The sequence below is a fragment of the Triticum dicoccoides genome, chromosome 4B (genome assembly GCF_002162155.2).
Source record: "Triticum dicoccoides isolate Atlit2015 ecotype Zavitan chromosome 4B, WEW_v2.0, whole genome shotgun sequence".
Lineage (NCBI taxonomy): Eukaryota > Viridiplantae > Streptophyta > Magnoliopsida > Poales > Poaceae > Triticum > Triticum dicoccoides.
Genome location: NC_041387.1, coordinates 616,101,398 through 616,109,735, shown reverse-complemented (window position 1 = coordinate 616,109,735; position 8,338 = coordinate 616,101,398).

Genomic DNA, 8,338 nt, shown 5'->3' with positions numbered 1-8,338 from the left:
CTGCGACGAGCGGCGGCGACGGCGGTCCTCGGTCGCGCGAGTGAGAGAGCCAGAGAAGAGAGAAGAAGGAATGGGGGAGAGTGAGAGCGGTCCAGGGGGTGCGTGGCATCCTCAGGGCGACGGGGAAACAGGCAGAGAGGCAGGAGGTGGCCTGGGCGTGTGCCCGCGCGCTCCGGCCACGCGCCTGCGCCTACTGGCGCGAGGACGAAGGCGACAGGGGGGGGGGGAAGTGGTGGGCTGGGCCGGCCAGATGGAGCCGGGCCAGGTAAGTGGCGCCAGGTAAGTTCTGTTCTGTTTCATATTTTTTTTCTTCTGTTTTGTTTTATTTAATTTATTTTGCCACTGTTTTGAATTTAAAATAATTCAAACAATGCAAAAAAACTCCTCTGAATATTTTATATTGCTAGATGGACTTTTCCAAAAGCTTATAAAATATTTCAGGGGTATTTGAAATTATATTCTAATTATATGAATATAATTCAAATTCAAATAGCTAATGAATTAAATCCAAAGTCCCAAAAATAATTCCTTAAAAATGTTCAATATTTTGGTTGGGACCAGAACCCTTACCAAAAATTATCAAACATTTAAGAAGAGCATTTTGGAGCAATGAATGAGATTTCTAGGGTTTTTTGCCCCTCTTTTATTTAAGTTTTTGAGGCTTCCAAAATTCCCTCAGTTCAAATTTTCAGAATTTAAACATGATGCACACATGAGCTAGCCTAGAGCACTACCAGCAGCTAGGGATGTGACACGTTGGTTGCGAGTTCTTTGTTTGTTTGTGTAGGTTCGTGGGACTTCTGAGAAGCCTCCTACTGGATTGATACCTTGGTTCTCAAAAACTGAGGGAAATACTTACGCTACTATTGCTACATCACCCTCTCCTCTTCGAGGAAAACTAACGCAAGCTCAAGACGTAGCAGGGCATAGGCAGCAAATCCACCACTTACAGCTATATCAGTATCTGGTTGATGATTGCAGTAGCTGTGTGGGCATTTGGTATGTTCATCCTGGTAGTTGAAAACTAATCATTTCCACACAAATAATTTAGTAGACCAGTAGCACTAGTACTAGCTCACATCTCAAAAGCAAACTGATGAAATTATTGTCAGCATCTCTGGTTGTTTAATCAGTATGGGTGTGTGTGTGGAGGGCTGAACAGGGGGCAGGGATCGAACAAAAGTGCAGAAGTAAATTATACAGGAGGTCCCAATGCTTCACTTGATGTTCTTTTTCTTAACAGTGGATGAGGAATAAATTATACAGGAGGCATCATGTGAGGATGAAAAGAAATCTAGTGAAGTTTTTGTATTATTTGTACCTATCAGGTTAATAAACTTAAGCAACCCGAGTAACTTAACAAGGAATCCAGTGATAGTGCAAGTGCTGGAGTAAAGGCCAAGCAATCCAGTATGATGATATGCATGTCCAAATGAGATAATGCAACATTTCCTGCACATTCCAAGTGTGTTTGCCTCTTGCAAGACAAACATATCCCTTTTACTTGTCTAGAACTTAGGAACCAAGCCATTGACAATATCTAGAATCTAGCATCAGGCAAGCCAATGATTGCAGTCAGACACCCTTTGCGGATATTCAGACAGATTCAGGGTGACTGATCCCTTTGCTGAAATTTGGTTGTGCTAAATTACAGTGAACGCGTGTATCATAAAAATAGAAACTAGACATGCACATGACCAAACAGTTGGGTTCAGACATGAGTGTCGGAGAAGTCTAAATTTACATCATATAGTTCTATTAAAAAAACTAATAAGGATGTCGAGAGAGGAAGTGGCCCCTACAATGACACTTAAAATGAAGATCATCGACAGCAGCTCGAGCCCACGGTCAGCCACGACCTGCAAGCATATAACAATCACTACGCCAATCAATTCAACATAACTTTCGTGAACCTCTCGGATGCGGTTGACTTTTGTGGATGTCACCGTGGGAGTCATCCAGCCCATGTAGACGCCGAGCGCGAAGAGCCCCAGGAGCAGCGGCAGCGAGAGCATACCTGCATACGCACGCGTGCACCTGTTAGAGTCGGCTGAGCAGACAGAAAGATGGTGGAAGAAGAGAAACGCTTTGCGGCTCAGAGAGAAAGAGAGAGAGAGAGAGGGAGAGAGATGAGGGGAACCATTGCAATGGTAGTGGAGACGGCAGGAGTTGGGGAGGACGGTGCCGACGACAAGCTTGCCAGGGAGGAGGGCGCCAGCGGCGGTGAGGTACGCGAGGTAGGAGGCCAGCACCACCGCCGCGCTCCAGGAGGGCGCCAGCGCGGAGAGCAGGTCGGCGGTGGTCGCCGCTGCGTCCATCCCCGTCGTCGCGGCCAAAGGGGATCTCACAAGCCAACGATGGGCGGTGCGGCAGCGAGGGGAGGCGAGGAAGCGAGGGGAGAGGGAGGTGGGTGGCGGATCTGGATCTGGAGCGGGGTGGGGAGACGGCTGCAAGGGAGAGGGTCAGGGAGAGTGCTAGGGTTCGCATGCAGGGCTGCGGGCCAGGTGAGAGGGTGAGGGAGCTTTCCTTTTTTGAGACAAAGAGGGGGGTGAGGGAGAAAGGGCTACCGTCGGATCCAGGATCATCCGACGGTGTTGGAGGCACGATCCGTGTGACATGCCCATGAACCAATCAGAACCCAGTACACGTTATGACCATCTAAATTGGTCGTAATAGACTAAAAATAAGGTGTTGAATCATATAAACAGTTTTATGATATGAGAAATTCAAAAAAATAAAACATTCTCATTATGTCAGCAAAGGTGACCTAATTTTTAGGAAAACTAACCAACTTCGAATTGGAATAAGACAAATATCTTTAAAAAGTGTTATGAGAAATGAGTTTTTAGGAAAAAAATATTTTTTATTTTTCGAGTGACAAAATGAGTTTTTTTTTGTGAAGGACCTACCAAATATTTATTGCAAAATTGTACCAAATCAATTTTCTAAAATACTAGGACATATTTAATGTACAATTGATCAAATGGTTGGGTGTGAAAAGCTTTGATCCACCTCTCGTGAAAAGACATATTTCCGCCGATTCAGCAGGAAACGGGTCAAATTTGAATTGCAACTGCATTATAGATTGCTCTTTATTTTTTCCAAAAATTATTTATAGGTACATAAGTATCCATTTAATCATAGAAACACCAAAAGTTTTTCAAAATTCAACCACTGGCGAGGAATGGTCATGCCCGCTGTTTTGACCGCATTTTGAAATGGGCGTGAAAAATTAAAAAAACAAAGAATTGGAAAACCTTCGCATCGTGTCATTATATGTGACCAAGTTACCAGGAAAAATAATAAACTTGTAATACGATAATTATTTTAAAAAGTGTCCTCAGAAATGAGCTATCATGTGTCAAGATTCGTGGCTTTCAAGCCAAATGATCAATCTTATGGCCACATTCATGACATAGTTTGTTCAAATGATCTCATATCGTGCACAAGGGTGCATCTTGGAATGGCAAACAATGTTGCCTAAGGAAGTTTTCACTTTCATTGCACAAAAGAGCCATTTTCCATTTTCCAAGTGCCCGAAATGAGTTTTTTTTTGTGAAGGACCTACCATATATTTGTTGCAAAATTGGACCAAATTAATTTTCTAAAATACTAGGCCATATTTAATGCACAATTAACAAAATGGTTGGGTGTCAAAAGTTTTGATCCACCTCTGGTGAAAAAGACAAATTTCCGCCGATTCAATAGGAAGCGGATCAAATTTGAACTACAGCTGCCTTATAGTTTGCTCTTTATTTTTTCCAAAAATCATTTCTAGGTACATAAGTATCTATTTAATCAGAGAAACATCAAAAGTTTTCCAAGATTCAACCACTAGCTAGGAACGGTCAAGCCCGCCGTTCTGACCGCATTTTGAAACGGGCATAAAAATTTAAAAAAAAATCAAAATATTGGAAAACCTTCTCATTGTGTCATTATATGTGACCAAGTTTCTAGTAAAAATAATAAACTTGTAATACAGAAATTATTTTAAAAAAGTGTTCTCAGAAATGAGCTATCATGCGTGAAGATTCATGGCTTTCAAGCCAAATGATCAATCTTATGGCCACATTCATGACATAGTTTGTTCAAATGATCTCATATTGTGCACAACGGTGCATCTTGGAATTCCAAACAATGTTGCCTAAGGGAGTTTTCATTTTCTTTGCACGGAAAATTCATTTTCCATTTTCCGAGTGCCTGAAATGAGTTTTTTTTTGTGAAGGACCTACCATATATTTGTTGCAAAATTGGACCAAATAAATTTTCTAAAATACTAGGCCATATTTGATGCACAATTGACAAAATGGTTGGGTGTCAAAAGTTTTGATCCACCTCTGGTGAAAAAGACAAATTTCCGCTGATTCAATAGAAAGCGGGTCAAATTTGAACTGCAGCTGCCTCATAGTTTGGTCTTTATTTTTTCCAAAAATCATTTCTAGGTACATAAGTATCTATTTAATCAGAAATACAAGGTTTGGTGGCGAGACATCGAGGTTTGGACGGTGGCCGAGGGCCCCAACTCTAGAGCGCATAAGCTCGCATGCCCGCCGCGTGGTCACCTCGTGACTGTGGCATTGCCATGCGTTCTGGGCGGCCTAGGCATGTCTAGTGGGTTGGTCACTCCCGAGGTAGGTGCTAGGAAGAAAATTACAACATAAAATTCTCATGAGGAGACCGAACTATGCTCAAAGATGAATTGGCAACCAAGTGTTTGATTAGCGGTATGGGAATTGCACATCGCCAATGGGCAGGAGTTTTGGCTGAGGATGATCATATACTAAGAAGAATGTCTTCACAAATTTTCAGCTCAAAAGGAGGATCCTAGGTGGTACTTGCTTTGCAAAGTACCGCACAGGACATAAATATGAATGTTGAAGCTGGGCTCAAAATAATGAATGGATTGAGCTGAAATTTGGTGGAGGATGGTTATTTGGGCATAGGAAAGCACTGTAGAAAACGGATACCATTTGGACATGCCAAAGTGGTACTTCCTTCACAATGCTCTTCTCTAGACAAAAACTTTGGAAAATTAGTGAGAGAAATTGACTAAATGAAATGAGCTCATATTTGGTGTAGGTAAGTTACATAGGCATATAGAATATGTGGCAAAAATTCAACTCATTAGGATATGCATAGCTAGTACTTCTTTCACAAAGGTTCTAGGTGGACAAAAACTTTGGAAATTTGTTGAGGAAGATTTACTAGGCAAATGGAGCTGAATTTTGTCATGAGGCAATGATTTGGATAGGAAATAGTGCCCAAAATTTTTGAGGGCAATCAAGAATATATAAATAGCACTTCCTTCACAATGCTCTTCTCTGGACAGAAACTTCGGAAAATTAATGAGAGAAATTTGCTAAATGAACTGAGCTCAAATTTGGTGTAGGTAAGTTACAGAGGCATATAGAATGTGTGGCAAAAATTCAACTCATTACGATATGCATAGCTAGTACTTCTTTCACAAAGGTTCTAGGTGGACAAAAACTTTGGAAATTTGTCGAGGAAGATTTACTGGGCAAATGGAGCTGAATTTTGTCATGAGGCAATGATGTGGATAGGAAATAGTGCCCAAAATTTTTGAGGGCAATCAAGAATATATAAATAGCACTTCCTTCACAAAGTGTTTTTTTGAAAAGAATAGGAAAATGAATATTTAAGTGTTTTTCTGAAAAGAATAGGAAAATGAATATTTTTGAATTATTTTTGAACTAGGCAAGGAAGGGTTTTTACATATTTGACGAAGATGACCCAAAGAATTTATGAGATTTTTTTGGGAATTTTGGGAATGACAGAAATATAGGTTGCTTCACAACCTAGGGCAAAAACTAACACATGGACATGACACATAGGCAAAACTGATGAGGTGGCGCCTAGTCATAGCAACCCACCACAATTTACAATGTTATGCCCATCTATATTGGTCATGATCAGCTAGAAATAAGGCAGCGGACCAGTGCTATTTGCTTTATGACCATTTTGTGTAAGGAAATTACGATCTTTCTAACCAAAATGGTCGTTATAGTTTAGGGTTTGGAGCCCCCCGAACAGCTTTTGACCAATTGGTCTCAAATGGTCATAGATCTATGACCAATTCTTTCAGGGTCACTAACAGAAGGTCACTAGTTGACATATTTCTTGTAGTGCTCGACTAAAGCCTGCTTCACGTCAAATCAATAGCGATCAGTACTAGTACTTCAGCTAGTACTATTCACATCACGTGGAGGCCAAGGCTGATTGCTAGTTCAATTTTTTGGACTTTTTCATCTCTAATTGCTAGCCAGCAGCTGCCACCCGCGTCACCGGAGCCTCCTGCTGCCGCCGCCCAACTGCACCGATCGCCGCCGTCGGACCAGCAATGGCGTCACCAGGCCCGTTCGCCGCGGCCTTTTCCGTCCCACCACCGGCGCCCTACGGCACGGCCCCGCCGCCATACGGGATGGCCGCCACCTATGACGCGCCTATTCCCACGTACGGACATCCTACGTACGGGCATACGGGACTCCGCCTGCATCCACGTACGGGCCTCCTCCTGCGTACGGGGCTCCACCCGCATACGAGTCTCCTGGGTCCTGGTGGGGGTCGTCAGTGGGCCAGCACTCTCCCGCTGGGCAGGCCATCCGGCCTACCCGGCATCGCAGCTGCAGCCGGGGCTATATGGAGCGTACCCACCGCCATTGTTGAGCGGTGGCTACAGCTTCCCCATGGCGTCTCCGCCCCCCTCGCCGGCCCTGCCGCCGGGCCCTAGGACCCGATGCTCCTCACTGGGCAGCATGCCGCTCCTACGCCGAACAACTACACTGGAGGTGGTGATTGGTACATGGACACCGGTGCTACGGCTCACATGTTTGCTCATCCTGGTAACCTTGCCTCCTTCACTCCTGTCTCCACCGACCGCCGCATCATTGTCGGCGACGGTTCCACACTTCCTATCACACATGTTGGGCACACTTCTTTTCCTTCTACTTCTACTCCATTATCTTTGTCTAACATACTTGTATCACCTCATCTTATTAAGAATCTCATTTCCGTTCATTGTTTCACTCGTGAAAATCCTGTTACCGTTGAATTTGACGAGCTTGGCTTTTGTGTCAAAGACGCTCGCACCAGGATGGTACTTCACCGATGTGATAGCCCCGGCGAGCTTTATCTGGTGCACTCGCCTTCATCCACCACCACCGCACCGGTTGCTCTCTCCGCTGGCGTCGATCTCTGGCACGCTCGCTTGGGTCATCCCAACCCCGTCACACTTCGTCATATTCTTCGGAGTTTCAGTTTCATTGCAATAAGATCGAGGATCACACTTGTCATGCCTGTCGAGTCGGTAAACATGTTCGCCTGCCGTTTACTCCTTCCACCACCATTGCTTCTTTTCCTTTTCAGTTGATTCATAGCGATGTGTGGACTTCTCCGGTCCCCAGTAACTCGGGCTATTTATATTATCTGGTCATTCTTGATGATTATTCTCATTATGTGTGGACTTTTCCTTTGCGCAGAAAGTCGGATGCACTCTCTACCTTGATGGCCTTTTACTCTGTCCGCACGCAGTTTGGGCGTCCCATCCTTGCGCTTCAGATGGACAATGGAGAAGAGTTTGACAACCTCGCTTTCCGCACCTTTTTGTCGCATCACGGCACAGTTTTCCGCCTCACATGTCCATACACTTCACAGCAGAATGGTCGAGCCGAACGCATCCTTCGCACTCTGAATGACTGCGTTCGCACGCTCCTGTTTCATGCCAACATGCCGCCTTGTTTCTGGCCGGACGCGCTCGCCACTGCATCACTTCTTCTTAACATTAGACCATGCCGCCCACGGTGGAACTACGCACCTCACCATCTTCTCTTTGGTACGCCCCTGTCTTATGACGACTTGCGTATTTTTGGGTGCCTTTGCTATCCCAGCACCGCCGACACTGCTTCTCACAAGCTTGCACCTCGATCTGTCACTTGCATCTTCATCGGCTATCCCCCCAACTCCAAGGGATATCGGTGCTACGATCCCGTCTCCCACCGTGTGTTCACTTCCCGACATGTTTACTTTGATAAGCATGTGTTTCCGTTTCACCAGGTACCCCCGGCTGTTCCTCATGCCACTGGTGACGCAGGCTCCTCGACGCCTCTCCAAGGCGCTCATGCGCCTCTCTTGGCCCACCCTAGCTTTGAGACGCGCCCCCCGCATGCGGTGCCTCCTACAGCCGCGGCGCTGGCGCCCCCGGCGCCCCCGACATTGGCGCTCGCGGCCCCAGTGGCTCCTCCGGCGCCCACGACCCCCGTGGCACCCCCGACATTGGCGCCCACGACTCCCTCGGAGCCCGTGGCCTCCATGGCCCCCTCGG